The 20,873-nt window shown below is 49.0% G+C and overlaps 5 non-coding genes across 5 annotated transcripts; all 5 read left to right on the top strand.

Moving 5' to 3' along the window:
* The first annotated feature begins 4,404 nt into the window (after window positions 1–4,404).
* trnam-cau (transfer RNA methionine (anticodon CAU)) lies at window positions 4,405–4,476 on the top strand. The gene has a single exon. It is a non-coding gene; the product is annotated as a tRNA-Met (tRNA).
* Window positions 4,477–7,145: 2,669 nt separating this feature from the next.
* On the top strand, window positions 7,146–7,217 carry trnam-cau (transfer RNA methionine (anticodon CAU)). Its single transcript has one exon. It is a non-coding gene; the product is annotated as a tRNA-Met (tRNA).
* A 2,669-nt stretch (window positions 7,218–9,886) lies between these two features.
* trnam-cau (transfer RNA methionine (anticodon CAU)) lies at window positions 9,887–9,958 on the top strand. The gene has a single exon. It is a non-coding gene; the product is annotated as a tRNA-Met (tRNA).
* Window positions 9,959–12,627: 2,669 nt separating this feature from the next.
* Window positions 12,628–12,699, top strand: trnam-cau (transfer RNA methionine (anticodon CAU)). Its single transcript has one exon. It is a non-coding gene; the product is annotated as a tRNA-Met (tRNA).
* Window positions 12,700–18,111: 5,412 nt separating this feature from the next.
* Window positions 18,112–18,183, top strand: trnam-cau (transfer RNA methionine (anticodon CAU)). The gene has a single exon. It is a non-coding gene; the product is annotated as a tRNA-Met (tRNA).
* The last annotated feature ends 2,690 nt before the right edge of the window (window positions 18,184–20,873 follow it).

Below are 20,873 nucleotides of genomic sequence, written 5' to 3'. Positions count from 1 at the left end.
TAGTTCTGTGAGGTTTATTATATAAGGTAAAGTGGTGAGTGTGTTGGGTCGTGGCAGATCCTCGTCCCATTGTTTGTCTGCTCGGCACTTGTGGATGAACTTGCGTTGATATCCGTTCTTGGTGAAGCCTCTGTAAACGTGTTCTTCTTCCCTTCACAGGTCGGCAGTGCTGCAGTGTGTTGTCGCCCTTTTGAACAGCGTCCTAATGCAGCTTCTCTTGTCTGTGTTTTGGTGTTGTCGTTCAGGGTCTGGTCTTGGGATGTGGCTTTTCTATACACTTTTGTAGCACATCCCCCTTCTGTGTCCTTTCTCCCATAAACCGTCAGCTTCCAGTTTCCTGTCACTTCAACCTCCCACTGTGTTCCCATGACACCATTTCAGTGTCTGATCCGCTGCAGTGATCCCACAAGGCACAGCGCAACCTGGAAGAGCGAAACCTCATTTTCAACGGAGAGACCGTGCTGCCTTCAGGACCCAACACCGAGTTCAATCATTTTAGAACTTGTCCACCTTCTTCCACGGTCTTTACCCGCCCAAACATCCCATCAGTTCCGAAGACGGATCGTTGGGCTCAAAACATTATCTCTCCTTTCTCTCCACAGATGGACTCGACCTGCTGGTTTTGTTCATTTGAAAATGAACAAAATGAGCAGGGAGACAGAATGAGAAGCACTGTTCTGGAAACTCTTTTGCTCCTTCAATTCTGAGAACAATGGCGAATGTATTTCACACCGAGCAAGTCTCAGCTGGTTCAGGAGGTGCTGGAGCCAGCGAACCTGTGGCTCGTTGGTCGAGGGGTATGATTCTTGCATTGGGTCTTCTACCGCGCAGTCTTGCGAGAGATCCTGGCTTTCTTAACTTGACTTGTGCAAAAATGCCCGATTAAACTTCTCAAAAAGCACCTTCGTTAAACGAGGCTGGGTTCCCTGGAGTACGAATGGGACAGGAAGCGGGGAAGTGAAATGATTGGAGATAACGTTGAACAGGTTGACGTGAGTGGTCCCGTGTTTGAGGAAGGTCAGCAATGAAGGTAGTTTGGAAAATTGGGACAGCTCTCCTCGGAGAACAGAAGTTTGAAATCCGGCGTGGCAAGTTTTCCAAGTCATGAGGGGTCTAGAGATTGGAAATAATGTCGTGAAATTGTTCCCATGTCTGAAAAAATCAGGAACGATTCGGCAGTGAATTAAAGTCACGAGGAAAAGAAGTAAAAGTGACATTCGGAAGAACGTTTTCGTACAGGGAATGGTTAGGGTCAGTAAATCCCTGCCTGATTGTGCCAAAGGGGCAGATTCAATGGACACACAATTGAATTCGGTGGTCTTGTTCGACCAACAGAATGTTCATATCAACACAGCCTCCACACCTCTGCACAGCAGTATATTACATAACAGCCGTGGAGATCTTTGATATGAGTCTGGAACGTACATGCCAGACGCCTGTCGAAAAGCTGAGGGGTTCTGAGGAAAACACTGGGCACACCAAACGCAGAGTGACGCAGTGAAAGCGTGTGGGGTCCACAACCCAGAGGCCCATAGATCGATGCCATCCTCTGTTGCTATGGCTCAAACTCTCCTTGAGTAGCTTTCCTTTGTAGTGAGGCCCTGTTCGATATCTTGCCTTTGCATCTGCTCCCCAAAACTTCGAGTGTCTGAGTGACATGTATCATACTGATACACTCGCCAAATTCACGCAAGCGAAGTGACTCGCTTCTGGACGTCTGAGTGGTCTTCTCCTGCTCTCCGTCGAGTTCCTCTGAATTGAATCGTAAAACCACTTTTCTGAGATGTCAATGAGCTGATAAAGTTGAAACGCATGCCTTACGTTTTTGTCCATTCCCTGCAGCAATTCACCACGCCGGTTCGGACGTGAGTGATAAGACGGTCGGCATGTCAGAAACCGCATTACGACTCAGACACATTCCCCCACGATTAGGACAGATCACCGATTGTGAATAACTTCAGAGAGAGGCAAGTGACAGACAGTCGCCGTGGAATCCATGGGCTGAACGGCTTCTGTCTGCGCGAGAATGATGCGACGTGTTTATGCCGTCTCACTGCCTGTCTCTGGGACAGACAGACAGAGGGAGCAAAAATGGTTCATTTTTAACCGTCCCTTCCGTGTTGGACTGCCTGCAGTCCCTCAGCTCAGGGCGGTGGGGATGACTCTCAGTGAGTGAAGGTTTCACACGGATTCTCTTCATCTGGGACACTTGGGGCTCAGATGTTAACTGCTGCGCGGTCGCAGCAAAGAAAGCGATGCCCGCTTTGCAATAGACTTTCTGTAAGATTGCTGCGTGAAGACGATTTCTGAACACCAAGCAGGCTGCACAACAATGTGAATTTACCTGGGCGAAGAGTCCTCGGTGTTCATTTCTCTCTGTCCTGCCAGCACAGCATCTTTCTGTCTCTCCGATAACAGACCTTTGGAGAAAGTTCACAATCAAAGTTGTTCATGTTCCCCGCATTAATGTAACTGACACCTCTCACCCCAAGAGTTTCAGAGAGAGAGAGAGAGAGAAAGAGGGAGAGAAAGCAGAAGAGCGAATGGACTCTTACCCTCCCCCAACCCTACATTCCCCCACCCCCCTCCCCCCAGAACAACGTGCAAGTAGAAATAAAATGGTTTAATTATCCGCCAGTGGAGATAGTCCAGTTCCTGGGGATGAGACAAACATCAGCCCCCCCGGGGACAGAATGACAAGCAGATGTTCTGGAAAGGCTTTGCTGCTTGCAATTCTTGCAGCAATGTGGAATGTACTTCACACTGAGCAAGTTTCAGCTGGCTCAGAGTCTCCAATGTTCATTGCTGTGTTTGCCGCCAGCTCAGAGAGAGAACAATAGGCAGGACGCAGGAGTGAATAACGATCCGCGTGAGAATGCGAATAACTGTTAATGGAGACTGTTAGTGGCTAACAATACGTCGTGTGTCATAGCAGACGAGGTGATAAACAGGAGTCTTTTGTGTGGTAGGGGTCAAGGACATGGGGGAGTTCAGGCCCTATAGTTATAGAACTCGATATTGAAGACCGGAGGGCTGTAAGGTCTCCAAGTGGAAAATGAGATGTTGTTCTTTCATCTGGAGCTCGAACACTGCTGCAAGCCTGAGACAGGGATGTTGGCCAGGGAACAGGGTGATGTGTTAAAGTGGCAGGCAACCGCAAGGTCAGGGCCTTGAGTTTCTGCGGGCAGAAGCGGGATGTTCTGCGAAGCAGTCACCCAGTTTATGCTTCATGCTACGTTGGGCAAACGACACTGTGAGCAGCGAATGCGGTGGAATGAAATAGCAGCAGGGAGACTGGATGAGAAGCAACTGTTCGGGAAAGTCTTTGCCGCTTGCAATTCTGAGAGCAATCTCAAATGTACTTCATACTGAGCATGTCTCAGGTCGCTCAAGAGGTCTGGGGCATTACTTACGCGCGTGCTTTCTAGCTCGTTGGTCTAGGCGTATGATTCTCGCTTAGGGTCTGTTCCTGCGCTGATTTGCGAGAGGTCCCGGGTTCAAATCCCAGACGAGCCCGTGTTTGTTTTTTAACTTGACTTGTGCAAAACTGCCTGATTAACTTTCTCAAAAAGCACCTTCGTGAAACCAGCGTGGGCTGCCTGGAGTACGAATGAGGCAGAAAACAGAGAAATGAAATGGTTGGAGATCGTGTTCAACAAGCTACTTGGATGCTGCCTGAACTGCTGTGCTCTTCCAGCACCACTAATCCAGAATCTGGTTTCCAGCATCTGCAGTCATTGTTTTTACCATAGTGCTCAACCGGTTGACGTGAGTGGTGCGGTGTTTGAGGAATGTCAGCAATCAAGGTAGATTGGAAAATTGGGACAGCTCTCCTCGGAGAACCGAACTTTTCCAAGTCATGAGGGACCTAGAAACAGGAAATAATGTTGTGAAAATGCTCCCACGCCTGAAAGGATCCATAACGATTCGGCAGAATTTTAAGTCACGAGGAAAAGAAGTAAAAGTGACATTAGGAAGAAGGTTTTCGTACAGGGAGTGGTGAGGGTCAGTAAGTCCCTGTCTGACATTGACAAAGAGGAAGATTCAATGGACCCAAAAGGGAATTCGGTGGTCACGTTCAGATGTGCAGATTTCCGCTGAGAAGGCGAGAGAATGAAACGACTAGAGTCACACGTTTACTTAAGTGTAGAACCAGCAGAGCGAAGGTGGGCCGCAGAGCCTCCGTCTGCGCTGTGACACATGTTGTGATTCAGTGTGAAATCACAGTTCGACCGACAGAATGTGGGAATTTAGAAAAAAGTTTATATTTACACAGCCTCCATACGTCTGCGAAACAGCATATCACACGACAGCAGTGGAGGTCTTTGACATCAGGCTCGAAGGTGCCTGCCGCGTGCCAGACAAAAGCCTGAAGTGTTCTGTGCAACCAGCTCTTCAAGCGGCAGCAGAGTGGCGCAGCGGGAGCGTGCTGGGCCCATAACCCAGAGGTCGATGGATCGAAACCATCCTCTGCTATCGTTCACTGTCACCTTGATCTGCTTTGTTCAGCAAGCTGCCTTTGCATCTACTTGCCGATATGTTCATATCGATCCACTCCATTCAAACGGCATGGGTTTTAGAGGTCTCAGTGGTATTCTGTTCTTGGTCGGTTTCCTCTGAACTGAATCGCAAAACCGGTTCTCTACGATGCTAATGAGCTGTTAAAGTTGAAACTCAGACATCGTCCCCCACTTTTTGGACGGATACCACCGATTGTGAATAACCTCAGAGAGAGAGAGAGAGACAAGTGACAGACAGTCGCCGTGGAATCCAGGGGCTGAATGGCTTCTGTCTGCGCGAGAATGATGCTACGTGTTGCTGAGGGAGCAAAAATGGTTCATTTTTAACCGTCCCTTCCGTGTTGGACTGCCTGCAGTCCCTCAGCTCAGGGCGGTGGGGATGACTCTCAGTGAGTGAAGGTTTCACACGGATTCTCTTCATCTGGGACACTTGGGGCTCAGATGTTAACTGCTGCGCGGTCGCAGCAAAGAAAGCGATGCCCGCTTTGCAATAGACTTTCTGTAAGATTGCTGCGTGAAGACGATTTCTGAACACCAAGCAGGCTGCACAACAATGTGAATTTACCTGGGCGAAGAGTCCTCGGTGTTCATTTCTCTCTGTCCTGCCAGCACAGCATCTTTCTGTCTCTCCGATAACAGACCTTTGGAGAAAGTTCACAATCAAAGTTGTTCATGTTCCCCGCATTAATGTAACTGACACCTCTCACCCCAAGAGTTTCAGAGAGAGAGAGAGAGAGAAAGAGGGAGAGAAAGCAGAAGAGCGAATGGACTCTTACCCTCCCCCAACCCTACATTCCCCCACCCCCCTCCCCCCAGAACAACGTGCAAGTAGAAATAAAATGGTTTAATTATCCGCCAGTGGAGATAGTCCAGTTCCTGGGGATGAGACAAACATCAGCCCCCCCGGGGACAGAATGACAAGCAGATGTTCTGGAAAGGCTTTGCTGCTTGCAATTCTTGCAGCAATGTGGAATGTACTTCACACTGAGCAAGTTTCAGCTGGCTCAGAGTCTCCAATGTTCATTGCTGTGTTTGCCGCCAGCTCAGAGAGAGAACAATAGGCAGGACGTAGGAGTGAATAACGATCCGCGTGAGAATGCGAATAACTGTTAATGGAGACTGTTAGTGGCTAACAATACGTCGTGTGTCATAGCAGACGAGGTGATAAACAGGAGTCTTTTGTGTGGTAGGGGTCAAGGACATGGGGGAGTTCAGGCCCTATAGTTATAGAACTCGATATTGAAGACCGGAGGGCTGTAAGGTCTCCAAGTGGAAAATGAGATGTTGTTCTTTCATCTGGAGCTCGAACACTGCTGCAAGCCTGAGACAGGGATGTTGGCCAGGGAACAGGGTGATGTGTTAAAGTGGCAGGCAACCGCAAGGTCAGGGCCTTGAGTTTCTGCGGGCAGAAGCGGGATGTTCTGCGAAGCAGTCACCCAGTTTATGCTTCATGCTACGTTGGGCAAACGACACTGTGAGCAGCGAATGCGGTGGAATGAAATAGCAGCAGGGAGACTGGATGAGAAGCAACTGTTCGGGAAAGTCTTTGCCGCTTGCAATTCTGAGAGCAATCTCAAATGTACTTCATACTGAGCATGTCTCAGGTCGCTCAAGAGGTCTGGGGCATTACTTACGCGCGTGCTTTCTGGCTCGTTGGTCTAGGCGTATGATTCTCGCTTAGGGTCTGTTCCTGCGCTGATTTGCGAGAGGTCCCGGGTTCAAATCCCAGACGAGCCCGAGTTTGTTTTTTAACTTGACTTGTGCAAAACTGCCTGATTAACTTTCTCAAAAAGCACCTTCGTGAAACCAGCGTGGGCTGCCTGGAGTACGAATGAGGCAGAAAACAGAGAAATGAAATGGTTGGAGATCGTGTTCAACAAGCTACTTGGATGCTGCCTGAACTGCTGTGCTCTTCCAGCACCACTAATCCAGAATCTGGTTTCCAGCATCTGCAGTCATTGTTTTTACCATAGTGCTCAACCGGTTGACGTGAGTGGTGCGGTGTTTGAGGAATGTCAGCAATCAAGGTAGATTGGAAAATTGGGACAGCTCTCCTCGGAGAACCGAACTTTTCCAAGTCATGAGGGACCTAGAAACAGGAAATAATGTTGTGAAAATGCTCCCACGCCTGAAAGGATCCATAACGATTCGGCAGAATTTTAAGTCACGAGGAAAAGAAGTAAAAGTGACATTAGGAAGAACGTTTTCGTACAGGGAGTGGTGAGGGTCAGTAAGTCCCTGTCTGACATTGACAAAGAGGAAGATTCAATGGACCCAAAAGGGAATTCGGTGGTCACGTTCAGATGTGCAGATTTCCGCTGAGAAGGCGAGAGAATGAAACGACTGGAGTCACACGTTTACTTAAGTGTAGAACCAGCAGAGTGAAGGTGGGCCGCAGAGCCTCCGTCTGCGCTGTGACACATGTTGTGATTCAGTGTGAAATCACAGTTCGACCGACAGAATGTGGGAATTTAGAAAAAAGTTTATATTTACACAGCCTCCATACGTCTGCGAAACAGCATATCACACGACAGCAGTGGAGGTCTTTGACATCAGGCTCGAAGGTGCCTGCCGCGTGCCAGACAAAAGCCTGAAGTGTTCTGTGCAACCAACTCGCCAAGCGGCAGCAGAGTGGCGCAGCGGGAGCGTGCTGGGCCCATAACCCAGAGGTCGATGGATCGAAACCATCCTCTGCTATCGTTCACTGTCACCTTGATCTGCTTTGTTCAGCAAGCTGCCTTTGCATCTACTTGCCGATATGTTCATATCGATCCACTCCATTCAAACGGCATGGGTTTTAGAGGTCTCAGTGGTATTCTGTTCTTGGTCGGTTTCCTCTGAACTGAATCGCAAAACCGGTTCTCTACGATGCTAATGAGCTGGTAAAGTTGAAACTCAGACATCGTCCCCCACTTTTTGGACGGATACCACCGATTGTGAATAACCTAAGAGAGAGAGAGAGAGACAAGTGACAGACAGTCGCCGTGGAATCCAGGGGCTGAATGGCTTCTGTCTGCGCCAGAATGATGCTACGTGTTGCTGAGGGAGCAAAAATGGTTCATTTTTAACCGTCCCTTCCGTGTTGGACTGCCTGCAGTCCCTCAGCTCAGGGCGGTGGGGATGACTCTCAGTGAGTGAAGGTTTCACACGGATTCTCTTCATCTGGGACACTTGGGGCTCAGATGTTAACTGCTGCGCGGTCGCAGCAAAGAAAGCGATGCCCGCTTTGTAATAGACTTTCTGTAAGATTGCTGCGTGAAGACGATTTCTGAACACCAAGCAGGCTGCACAACAATGTGAATTTACCTGGGCGAAGAGTCCTCGGTGTTCATTTCTCTCTGTCCTGCCAGCACAGCATCTTTCTGTCTCTCCGATAACAGACCTTTGGAGAAAGTTCACAATCAAAGTTGTTCATGTTCCCCGCATTAATGTAACTGACACCTCTCACCCCAAGAGTTTCAGAGAGAGAGAGAGAGAGAAAGAGGGAGAGAAAGCAGAAGAGCGAATGGACTCTTACCCTCCCCCAACCCTACATTCCCCCACCCCCCTCCCCCCAGAACAACGTGCAAGTAGAAATAAAATGGTTTAATTATCCGCCAGTGGAGATAGTCCAGTTCCTGGGGATGAGACAAACATCAGCCCCCCCGGGGACAGAATGACAAGCAGATGTTCTGGAAAGGCTTTGCTGCTTGCAATTCTTGCAGCAATGTGGAATGTACTTCACACTGAGCAAGTTTCAGCTGGCTCAGAGTCTCCAATGTTCATTGCTGTGTTTGCCGCCAGCTCAGAGAGAGAACAATAGGCAGGACGTAGGAGTGAATAACGATCCGCGTGAGAATGCGAATAACTGTTAATGGAGACTGTTAGTGGCTAACAATACGTCGTGTGTCATAGCAGACGAGGTGATAAACAGGAGTCTTTTGTGTGGTAGGGGTCAAGGACATGGGGGAGTTCAGGCCCTATAGTTATAGAACTCGATATTGAAGACCGGAGGGCTGTAAGGTCTCCAAGTGGAAAATGAGATGTTGTTCTTTCATCTGGAGCTCGAACACTGCTGCAAGCCTGAGACAGGGATGTTGGCCAGGGAACAGGGTGATGTGTTAAAGTGGCAGGCAACCGCAAGGTCAGGGCCTTGAGTTTCTGCGGGCAGAAGCGGGATGTTCTGCGAAGCAGTCACCCAGTTTATGCTTCATGCTACGTTGGGCAAACGACACTGTGAGCAGCGAATGCGGTGGAATGAAATAGCAGCAGGGAGACTGGATGAGAAGCAGCTGTTCGGGAAAGTCTTTGCCGCTTGCAATTCTGAGAGCAATCTCAAATGTATTTCATACTGAGCATGTCTCAGGTCGCTCAAGAGGTCTGGGGCATTACCTGCGCGCGTGCTTTCTGGCTCGTTGGTCTAGGCGTATGATTCTCGCTTAGGGTCTGTTACTGCGCTGATTTGCGAGAGGTCCCGGGTTCAAATCCCGGACGAGCCCGTGTTTTTTTTTTAACTTGACTTGTGCAAAACTGCCTGATTAACTTTCTCAAAAAGCACCTTCGTGAAACCAGCGTGGGCTGCCTGGAGTACGAATGAGGCAGAAAACAGAGAAATGAAATGGTTGGAGATCGTGTTCAACAAGCTACTTGGATGCTGCCTGAACTGCTGTGCTCTTCCAGCACCACTAATCCAGAATCTGGTTTCCAGCATCTGCAGTCATTGTTTTTACCATAGTGCTCAACCGGTTGACGTGAGTGGTGCGGTGTTTGAGGAATGTCAGCAATCAAGGTAGATTGGAAAATTGGGACAGCTCTCCTCGGAGAACCGAACTTTTCCAAGTCATGAGGGACCTAGAAACAGGAAATAATGTTGTGAAAATGCTCCCACGCCTGAAAGGATCCATAACGATTCGGCAGAATTTTAAGTCACGAGGAAAAGAAGTAAAAGTGACATTAGGAAGAACGTTTTCGTACAGGGAGTGGTGAGGGTCAGTAAGTCCCTGTCTGACATTGACAAAGAGGAAGATTCAATGGACCCAAAAGGGAATTCGGTGGTCACGTTCAGATGTGCAGATTTCCGCTGAGAAGGCGAGAGAATGAAACGACTAGAGTCACACGTTTACTTAAGTGTAGAACCAGCAGAGCGAAGGTGGGCCGCAGAGCCTCCGTCTGCGCTGTGACACATGTTGTGATTCAGTGTGAAATCACAGTTCGACCGACAGAATGTGGGAATTTAGAAAAAAGTTTATATTTACACAGCCTCCATACGTCTGCGAAACAGCATATCACACGACAGCAGTGGAGGTCTTTGACATCAGGCTCGAAGGTGCCTGCCGCGTGCCAGACAAAAGCCTGAAGTGTTCTGTGCAACCAACTCGCCAAGCGGCAGCAGAGTGGCGCAGCGGGAGCGTGCTGGGCCCATAACCCAGAGGTCGATGGATCGAAACCATCCTCTGCTATCGTTCACTGTCACCTTGATCTGCTTTGTTCAGCAAGCTGCCTTTGCATCTACTTGCCGATATGTTCATATCGATCCACTCCATTCAAACGGCATGGGTTTTAGAGGTCTCAGTGGTATTCTGTTCTTGGTCGGTTTCCTCTGAACTGAATCGCAAAACCGGTTCTCTACGATGCTAATGAGCTGGTAAAGTTGAAACTCAGACATCGTCCCCCACTTTTTGGACGGATACCACCGATTGTGAATAACCTAAGAGAGAGAGAGAGAGACAAGTGACAGACAGTCGCCGTGGAATCCAGGGGCTGAATGGCTTCTGTCTGCGCCAGAATGATGCTACGTGTTGCTGAGGGAGCAAAAATGGTTCATTTTTAACCGTCCCTTCCGTGTTGGACTGCCTGCAGTCCCTCAGCTCAGGGCGGTGGGGATGACTCTCAGTGAGTGAAGGTTTCACACGGATTCTCTTCATCTGGGACACTTGGGGCTCAGATGTTAACTGCTGCGCGGTCGCAGCAAAGAAAGCGATGCCCGCTTTGTAATAGACTTTCTGTAAGATTGCTGCGTGAAGACGATTTCTGAACACCAAGCAGGCTGCACAACAATGTGAATTTACCTGGGCGAAGAGTCCTCGGTGTTCATTTCTCTCTGTCCTGCCAGCACAGCATCTTTCTGTCTCTCCGATAACAGACCTTTGGAGAAAGTTCACAATCAAAGTTGTTCATGTTCCCCGCATTAATGTAACTGACACCTCTCACCCCAAGAGTTTCAGAGAGAGAGAGAGAGAGAAAGAGGGAGAGAAAGCAGAAGAGCGAATGGACTCTTACCCTCCCCCAACCCTACATTCCCCCACCCCCCTCCCCCCAGAACAACGTGCAAGTAGAAATAAAATGGTTTAATTATCCGCCAGTGGAGATAGTCCAGTTCCTGGGGATGAGACAAACATCAGCCCCCCCGGGGACAGAATGACAAGCAGATGTTCTGGAAAGGCTTTGCTGCTTGCAATTCTTGCAGCAATGTGGAATGTACTTCACACTGAGCAAGTTTCAGCTGGCTCAGAGTCTCCAATGTTCATTGCTGTGTTTGCCGCCAGCTCAGAGAGAGAACAATAGGCAGGACGTAGGAGTGAATAACGATCCGCGTGAGAATGCGAATAACTGTTAATGGAGACTGTTAGTGGCTAACAATACGTCGTGTGTCATAGCAGACGAGGTGATAAACAGGAGTCTTTTGTGTGGTAGGGGTCAAGGACATGGGGGAGTTCAGGCCCTATAGTTATAGAACTCGATATTGAAGACCGGAGGGCTGTAAGGTCTCCAAGTGGAAAATGAGATGTTGTTCTTTCATCTGGAGCTCGAACACTGCTGCAAGCCTGAGACAGGGATGTTGGCCAGGGAACAGGGTGATGTGTTAAAGTGGCAGGCAACCGCAAGGTCAGGGCCTTGAGTTTCTGCGGGCAGAAGCGGGATGTTCTGCGAAGCAGTCACCCAGTTTATGCTTCATGCTACGTTGGGCAAACGACACTGTGAGCAGCGAATGCGGTGGAATGAAATAGCAGCAGGGAGACTGGATGAGAAGCAGCTGTTCGGGAAAGTCTTTGCCGCTTGCAATTCTGAGAGCAATCTCAAATGTATTTCATACTGAGCATGTCTCAGGTCGCTCAAGAGGTCTGGGGCATTACCTGCGCGCGTGCTTTCTGGCTCGTTGGTCTAGGCGTATGATTCTCGCTTAGGGTCTGTTACTGCGCTGATTTGCGAGAGGTCCCGGGTTCAAATCCCGGACGAGCCCGTGTTTTTTTTTTAACTTGACTTGTGCAAAACTGCCTGATTAACTTTCTCAAAAAGCACCTTCGTGAAACCAGCGTGGGCTGCCTGGAGTACGAATGAGGCAGAAAACAGAGAAATGAAATGGTTGGAGATCGTGTTCAACAAGCTACTTGGATGCTGCCTGAACTGCTGTGCTCTTCCAGCACCACTAATCCAGAATCTGGTTTCCAGCATCTGCAGTCATTGTTTTTACCATAGTGCTCAACCGGTTGACGTGAGTGGTGCGGTGTTTGAGGAATGTCAGCAATCAAGGTAGATTGGAAAATTGGGACAGCTCTCCTCGGAGAACCGAACTTTTCCAAGTCATGAGGGACCTAGAAACAGGAAATAATGTTGTGAAAATGCTCCCACGCCTGAAAGGATCCATAACGATTCGGCAGAATTTTAAGTCACGAGGAAAAGAAGTAAAAGTGACATTAGGAAGAACGTTTTCGTACAGGGAGTGGTGAGGGTCAGTAAGTCCCTGTCTGACATTGACAAAGAGGAAGATTCAATGGACCCAAAAGGGAATTCGGTGGTCACGTTCAGATGTGCAGATTTCCGCTGAGAAGGCGAGAGAATGAAACGACTAGAGTCACACGTTTACTTAAGTGTAGAACCAGCAGAGCGAAGGTGGGCCGCAGAGCCTCCGTCTGCGCTGTGACACATGTTGTGATTCAGTGTGAAATCACAGTTCGACCGACAGAATGTGGGAATTTAGAAAAAAGTTTATATTTACACAGCCTCCATACGTCTGCGAAACAGCATATCACACGACAGCAGTGGAGGTCTTTGACATCAGGCTCGAAGGTGCCTGCCGCGTGCCAGACAAAAGCCTGAAGTGTTCTGTGCAACCAGCTCGCCAAGCGGCAGCAGAGTGGCGCAGCGGGAGCGTGCTGGGCCCATAACCCAGAGGTCGATGGATCGAAACCATCCTCTGCTATCGTTCACTGTCACCTTGATCTGCTTTGTTCAGCAAGCTGCCTTTGCATCTACTTGCCGATATGTTCATATCGATCCACTCCATTCAAACGGCATGGGTTTTAGAGGTCTCAGTGGTATTCTGTTCTTGGTCGGTTTCCTCTGAACTGAATCGCAAAACCGGTTCTCTACGATGCTAATGAGCTGTTAAAGTTGAAACTCAGACATCGTCCCCCACTTTATGGACGGATACCACCGATTGTGAATAACCTCAGAGAGAGAGAGAGAGACAAGTGACAGACAGTCGCCGTGGAATCCAGGGGCTGAATGGCTTCTGTCTGCGCGAGAATGATGCTACGTGTTGCTGAGGGAGCACAAATGGTTCATGTTTAACCGTCCCTTCCGTGTTGGACTGCCTGCAGTCCCTCAGCTCAGGGCGGTGGGGATGACTCTCAGTGAGTGAAGGTTTCACACGGATTCTCTTCATCTGGGACACTTGGGGCTCAGATGTTAACTGCTGCGCGGTCGCAGCAAAGAAAGCGATGCCCGCTTTGCAATAGACTTTCTGTAAGATTGCTGCGTGAAGACGATTTCTGAACACCAAGCAGGCTGCACAACAATGTGAATTTACCTGGGCGAAGAGTCCTCGGTGTTCATTTCTCTCTGTCCTGCCAGCACAGCATCTTTCTGTCTCTCCGATAACAGACCTTTGGAGAAAGTTCACAATCAAAGTTGTTCATGTTCCCCGCATTAATGTAACTGACACCTCTCACCCCAAGAGTTTCAGAGAGAGAGAGAGAGAGAAAGAGGGAGAGAAAGCAGAAGAGCGAATGGACTCTTACCCTCCCCCAACCCTACATTCCCCCACCACCCTCCTCCCAGAACAACGTGCAAGTAGAAATAAAATGGTTTAATTATCCGCCAGTGGAGATAGTCCAGTTCCTGGGGATGAGACAAACATCAGCCCCCCCGGGGACAGAATGACAAGCAGATGTTCTGGAAAGGCTTTGCTGCTTGCAATTCTTGCAGCAATGTGGAATGTACTTCACACTGAGCAAGTTTCAGCTGGCTCAGAGTCTCCAATGTTCATTGCTGTGTTTGCCGCCAGCTCAGAGAGAGAACAATAGGCAGGACGTAGGAGTGAATAACGATCCGCGTGAGAATGCGAATAACTGTTAATGGAGACTGTTAGTGGCTAACAATACGTCGTGTGTCATAGCAGACGAGGTGATAAACAGGAGTCTTTTGTGTGGTAGGGGTCAAGGACATGGGGGAGTTCAGGCCCTATAGTTATAGAACTCGATATTGAAGACCGGAGGGCTGTAAGGTCTCCAAGTGGAAAATGAGATGTTGTTCTTTCATCTGGAGCTCGAACACTGCTGCAAGCCTGAGACAGGGATGTTGGCCAGGGAACAGGGTGATGTGTTAAAGTGGCAGGCAACCGCAAGGTCAGGGCCTTGAGTTTCTGCGGGCAGAAGCGGGATGTTCTGCGAAGCAGTCACCCAGTTTATGCTTCATGCTACGTTGGGCAAACGACACTGTGAGCAGCGAATGCGGTGGAATGAAATAGCAGCAGGGAGACTGGATGAGAAGCAACTGTTCGGGAAAGTCTTTGCCGCTTGCAATTCTGAGAGCAATCTCAAATGTATTTCATACTGAGCATGTCTTAGGTCGCTCAAGAGGTCTGGGGCATTACCTGCGCGCGTGCTTTCTGGCTCGTTGGTCTAGGCGTATGATTCTTGCTTCGGGTCTGTTCCTGCGCTGATTTGCGAGAGGTCCCGGGTTCAAATCCCGGACGAGCCCGTGTTTTTTTTTTAAACTTGACTTGTGCAAAACTGCCTGATTAACTTTCTCAAAAAGCACCTTCGTGAAACCAGCGTGGGCTGCCTGGAGTACGAATGAGGCAGAAAACAGAGAAATGAAATGGTTGGAGATCGTGTTCAACAAGCTACTTGGATGCTGCCTGAACTGCTGTGCTCTTCCAGCACCACTAATCCAGAATCTGGTTTCCAGCATCTGCAGTCATTGTTTTTACCATAGTGCTCAACCGGTTGACGTGAGTGGTGCGGTGTTTGAGGAATGTCAGCAATCAAGGTAGATTGGAAAATTGGGACAGCTCTCCTCGGAGAACCGAACTTTTCCAAGTCATGAGGGACCTAGAAACAGGAAATAATGTTGTGAAAATGCTCCCACGCCTGAAAGGATCCATAACGATTCGGCAGAATTTTAAGTCACGAGGAAAAGAAGTAAAAGTGACATTAGGAAGAACGTTTTCGTACAGGGAGTGGTGAGGGTCAGTAAGTCCCTGTCTGACATTGACAAAGAGGAAGATTCAATGGACCCAAAAGGGAATTCGGTGGTCACGTTCAGATGTGCAGATTTCCGCTGAGAAGGCGAGAGAATGAAACGACTAGAGTCACACGTTTACTTAAGTGTAGAACCAGCAGAGCGAAGGTGGGCCGCAGAGCCTCCGTCTGCGCTGTGACACATGTTGTGATTCAGTGTGAAATCACAGTTCGACCGACAGAATGTGGGAATTTAGAAAAAAGTTTATATTTACACAGCCTCCATACGTCTGCGAAACAGCATATCACACGACAGCAGTGGAGGTCTTTGACATCAGGCTCGAAGGTGCCTGCCGCGTGCCAGACAAAAGCCTGAAGTGTTCTGTGCAACCAGCTCACCAAGCGGCAGCAGAGTGGCGCAGCGGGAGCGTGCTGGGCCCATAACCCAGAGGTCGTTGGATCGAAGCCATCCTCTGCTATCGTTCACTGTCACCTTGATCTGCTTTCTTCAGCAAGCTGCCTTTGCATCTACTTGCCGATATGTTCATATCGATCCACTCCATTCAAACGGCATGGGTTTTAGAGGTCTCAGTGGTATTCTGTTCTTGGTCGGTTTCCTCTGAACTGAATCGCAAAACCGGTTCTCTACGATGCTAATGAGCTGTTAAAGTTGAAACTCAGACATCGTCCCCCACTTTATGGACGGATACCACCGATTGTGAATAACCTCAGAGAGAGAGAGAGAGACAAGTGACAGACAGTCGCCGTGGAATCCAGGGGCTGAATGGCTTCTGTCTGCGCGAGAATGATGCTACGTGTTGCTGAGGGAGCACAAATGGTTCATGTTTAACCGTCCCTTCCGTGTTGGACTGCCTGCAGTCCCTCAGCTCAGGGCGGTGGGGATGACTCTCAGTGAGTGAAGGTTTCACACGGATTCTCTTCATCTGGGACACTTGGGGCTCAGATGTTAACTGCTGCGCGGTCGCAGCAAAGAAAGCGATGCCCGCTTTGCAATAGACTTTCTGTAAGATTGCTGCGTGAAGACGATTTCTGAACACCAAGCAGGCTGCACAACAATGTGAATTTACCTGGGCGAAGAGTCCTCGGTGTTCATTTCTCTCTGTCCTGCCAGCACAGCATCTTTCTGTCTCTCCGATAACAGACCTTTGGAGAAAGTTCACAATCAAAGTTGTTCATGTTCCCCGCATTAATGTAACTGACACCTCTCACCCCAAGAGTTTCAGAGAGAGAGAGAGAGAGAAAGAGGGAGAGAAAGCAGAAGAGCGAATGGACTCTTACCCTCCCCCAACCCTACATTCCCCCACCACCCTCCTCCCAGAACAACGTGCAAGTAGAAATAAAATGGTTTAATTATCCGCCAGTGGAGATAGTCCAGTTCCTGGGGATGAGACAAACATCAGCCCCCCCGGGGACAGAATGACAAGCAGATGTTCTGGAAAGGCTTTGCTGCTTGCAATTCTTGCAGCAATGTGGAATGTACTTCACACTGAGCAAGTTTCAGCTGGCTCAGAGTCTCCAATGTTCATTGCTGTGTTTGCCGCCAGCTCAGAGAGAGAACAATAGGCAGGACGTAGGAGTGAATAACGATCCGCGTGAGAATGCGAATAACTGTTAATGGAGACTGTTAGTGGCTAACAATACGTCGTGTGTCATAGCAGACGAGGTGATAAACAGGAGTCTTTTGTGTGGTAGGGGTCAAGGACATGGGGGAGTTCAGGCCCTATAGTTATAGAACTCGATATTGAAGACCGGAGGGCTGTAAGGTCTCCAAGTGGAAAATGAGATGTTGTTCTTTCATCTGGAGCTCGAACACTGCTGCAAGCCTGAGACAGGGATGTTGGCCAGGGAACAGGGTGATGTGTTAAAGTGGCAGGCAACCGCAAGGTCAGGGCCTTGAGTTTCTGCGGGCAGAAGCGGGATGTTCTGCGAAGCAGTCACCCAGTTTATGCTTCATGCTACGTTGGGCAAACGACACTGTGAGCAGCGAATGCGGTGGAATGAAATAGCAGCAGGGAGACTGGATGAGAAGCAACTGTTCGGGAATGTCTTTGCCGCTTGCAATTCTGAGAGCAATCTCAAATGTATTTCATACTGAGCATGTCTTAGGTCGCTCAAGAGGTCTGGGGCATTACCTACGCGCGTGCTTTCTGGCTCGTTGGTCTAGGCATATGATTCTTGCTTAGGGTCTGTTCCTGCGCTGATTTGCGAGAGGTCCCGGGTTCAAATCCCGGACGAGCCCGTGTTTTTTTTTTAAACTTGACTTGTGCAAAACTGCCTGATTAACTTTCTCAAAAAGCACCTTCGTGAAACCAGCGTGGGCTGCCTGGAGTACGAATGAGGCAGAAAACAGAGAAATGAAATGGTTGGAGATCGTGTTCAACAAGCTACTTGGATGCTGCCTGAACAGCTGTGCTCTTCCAGCACCACTAATACAGAATCTGGTTTCCAGCATCTGCAGTCATTGTTTTTACCATAGTGCTCAACAGGTTGACGTGAGTGGTGCGGTGTTTGAGGAATGTCAGCAATCAAGGTAGATTGGAAAATTGGGACAGCTCTCCTCGGAGAACCGAACTTTTCCAAGTCATGAGGGACCTAGAAACAGGAAATAATGTTGTGAAAATGCTCCCACGCCTGAAAGGATCCATAACGATTCGGCAGAATTTTAAGTCACGAGGAAAAGAAGTAAAAGTGACATTAGGAAGAACGTTTTCGTACGGGGAGTGGTGAGGGTCAGTAAGTCCCTGTCTGACATTGACAAAGAGGAAGATTCAATGGACCCAAAAGGGAATTCGGTGGTCACGTTCAGATGTGCAGATTTCCGCTGAGAAGGCGAGAGAATGAAACGACTAGAGTCACACGTTTACTTAAGTGTAGAACCAGCAGAGCGAAGGTGGGCCGCAGAGCCACCGTCTGCGCTGTGACACATGTTGTGATTCAGTGTGAAATCACAGTTCGACCGACAGAATGTGGGAATTTAGAAAAAAGTTTATATTTACACAGCCTCCATACGTCTGCGAAACAGCATATCACACGACAGTAGTGGAGGTCTTTGACGTCAGGCTCGAAGGTGCCTGCCACGTGCCAGACAAAAACCTGAAGTGTTCTGTGCAACCAGCTCCCCAAGCGGCAGCAGAGTGGCGCAGCGGGAGCGTGCTGGGCCCATAACCCAGAGGTCGATGGATCGAAACCATCCTCTGCTATCGTTCACCGTCACCTTGATCTGCTTTGTTCAGCAAGCTGCCTTTGCATCTACTTGCCGATATGTTCATATCGATCCACTCCATTCAAACGGCATGGGTTTTAGAGGTCTCAGTGGTATTCTGTTCTTGGTCGGTTTCCTCTGAACTGAATCGCAAAACCGGTTCTCTACGATGCTAATGAGCTGTTAAAGTTGAAACTCAGACATCGTCCCCCACTTTTTGGACGGATACCACCGATTGTGAATAACCTCAGAGAGAGAGAGAGAGACAAGTGACAGACAGTCGCCGTGGAATCCATGGGCTGAATGGCTTCTGTCTGCGCGAGAATGATGCTACGTGTTGCTGAGGGAGCAAAAATGGTTCATTTTTAACCGTCCCTTCCGTGTTGGACTGCCTGCAGTCCCTCAGCTCAGGGCGGTGGGGATGACTCTCAGTGAGTGAAGGTTTCACACGGATTCTCTTCATCTGGGACACTTGGTGCTCAGATGTTAACTGCTGCACGGTCGCAGCAAAGAAAGCGATGCCCGCTTTGCAATAGACTTTCTGTAAGATTGCTGCGTGAAGACGATTTCTGAACACCAAGCAGGCTGCACAACAATGTGAATTTACCTGGGCGAAGAGTCCTCGGTGTTCATTTCTCTCTGTCCTGCCAGCACAGCATCTTTCTGTCTCTCCGATAACAGACCTTTGGAGAAAGTTCACAATCAAAGTTGTTCATGTTCCCCGCATTAATGTAACTGACACCTCTCACCCCAAGAGTTTCAGAGAGAGAGAGTGAGAGAAAGAGGGAGAGAAAGCAGAAGAGCGAATGGACTCTTACCCTCCCCCAACCCTACATTCCCCCACCCCCCTCCCCCCAGAACAACGTGCAAGTAGAAATAAAATGGTTTAATTATCCGCCAGTGGAGATAGTCCAGTTCCTGGGGATGAGACAAACATCAGCCCCCCCGGGGACAGAATGACAAGCAGATGTTCTGGAAAGGCTTTGCTGCTTGCAATTCTTGCAGCAATGTGGAATGTACTTCACACTGAGCAAGTTTCAGCTGGCTCAGAGTCTCCAATGTTCATTGCTGTGTTTGCCGCCAGCTCAGAGAGAGAACAATAGGCAGGACGTAGGAGTGAATAACGATCCGCGTGAGAATGCGAATAACTGTTAATGGAGACTGTTAGTGGCTAACAATACGTCGTGTGTCATAGCAGACGAGGTGATAAACAGGAGTCTTTTGTGTGGTAGGGGTCAAGGACATGGGGGAGTTCAGGCCCTATAGTTATAGAACTCGATATTGAAGACCGGAGGGCTGTAAGGTCTCCAAGTGGAAAATGAGATGTTGTTCTTTCATCTGGAGCTCGAACACTGCTGCAAGCCTGAGACAGGGATGTTGGCCAGGGAACAGGGTGATGTGTTAAAGTGGCAGGCAACCGCAAGGTCAGGGCCTTGAGTTTCTGCGGGCAGAAGCGGGATGTTCTGCGAAGCAGTCACCCAGTTTATGCTTCATGCTACGTTGGGCAAACGACACTGTGAGCAGCGAATGCGGTGGAATGAAATAGCAGCAGGGAGACTGGATTAGAAGCAGCTGTTCGGGAAAGTCTTTGCCGCTTGCAATTCTGAGAGCAATCTCAAATGTATTTCATACTGAGCATGTCTCAGGTCGCTCAAGAGGTCTGGGGCATTACTTACGCGCGTGCTTTCTGGCTCGTTGGTCTAGGCGAATGATTCTCGCTTAGGGTCTGTTACTGCGCTGATTTGTGAGAGGTCCCGGGTTCAAATCCCGGACGAGCCCGTGATTGTTTTTTAAACTTGACTTGTGCAAAACTGCCTGATTAACTTTCTCAAAAAGCACCTTCGTGAAACCAGCGTGGGCTGCCTGGAGTACGAATGAGGCAGAAAACAGAGAAATGAAATGGTTGGAGATCGTGTTCAACAAGCTACTTGGATGCTGCCTGAACTGCTGTGCTCTTCCAGCACCACTAATCCAGAATCTGGTTTCCAGCATCTGCAGTCATTGTTTTTACCATAGTGCTCAACCGGTTGACGTGAGTGGTGCGGTGTTTGAGGAATGTCAGCAATCAAGGTAGATTGGAAAATTGGGACAGCTCTCCTCGGAGAACCGAACTTTTCCAAGTCATGAGGGACCTAGAAACAGGAAATAATGTTGTGAAAATGCTCCCACGCCTGAAAGGATCCATAACGATTCGGCAGAATTTTAAGTCACGAGGAAAAGAAGTAAAAGTGACATTAGGAAGAACGTTTTCGTACAGGGAGTGGTGAGGGTCAGTAAGTCCCTGTCTGACATTGACAAAGAGGAAGATTCAATGGACCCAAAAGGGAATTCGGTGGTCACGTTCAGATGTGCAGATTTCCGCTGAGAAGGCGAGAGAATGAAACGACTAGAGTCACACGTTTACTTAAGTGTAGAACCAGCAGAGCGAAGGTGGGCCGCAGAGCCTCCGTCTGCGCTGTGACACATGTTGTGATTCAGTGTGAAATCACAGTTCGACCGACAGAATGTGGGAATTTAGAAAAAAGTTTATATTTACACAGCCTCCATACGTCTGCGAAACAGCATATCACACGACAGCAGTGGAGGTCTTTGACATCAGGCTCGAAGGTGCCTGCCGCGTGCCAGACAAAAGCCTGAAGTGTTCTGTGCAACCAGCTCACCAAGCGGCAGCAGAGTGGCGCAGCGGGA

This window comes from Chiloscyllium punctatum, chromosome 36 (assembly GCF_047496795.1).
Source record: "Chiloscyllium punctatum isolate Juve2018m chromosome 36, sChiPun1.3, whole genome shotgun sequence".
NCBI lineage: Eukaryota > Metazoa > Chordata > Chondrichthyes > Orectolobiformes > Hemiscylliidae > Chiloscyllium > Chiloscyllium punctatum.
This window is presented reverse-complemented; position numbering and strand designations above follow the sequence as displayed.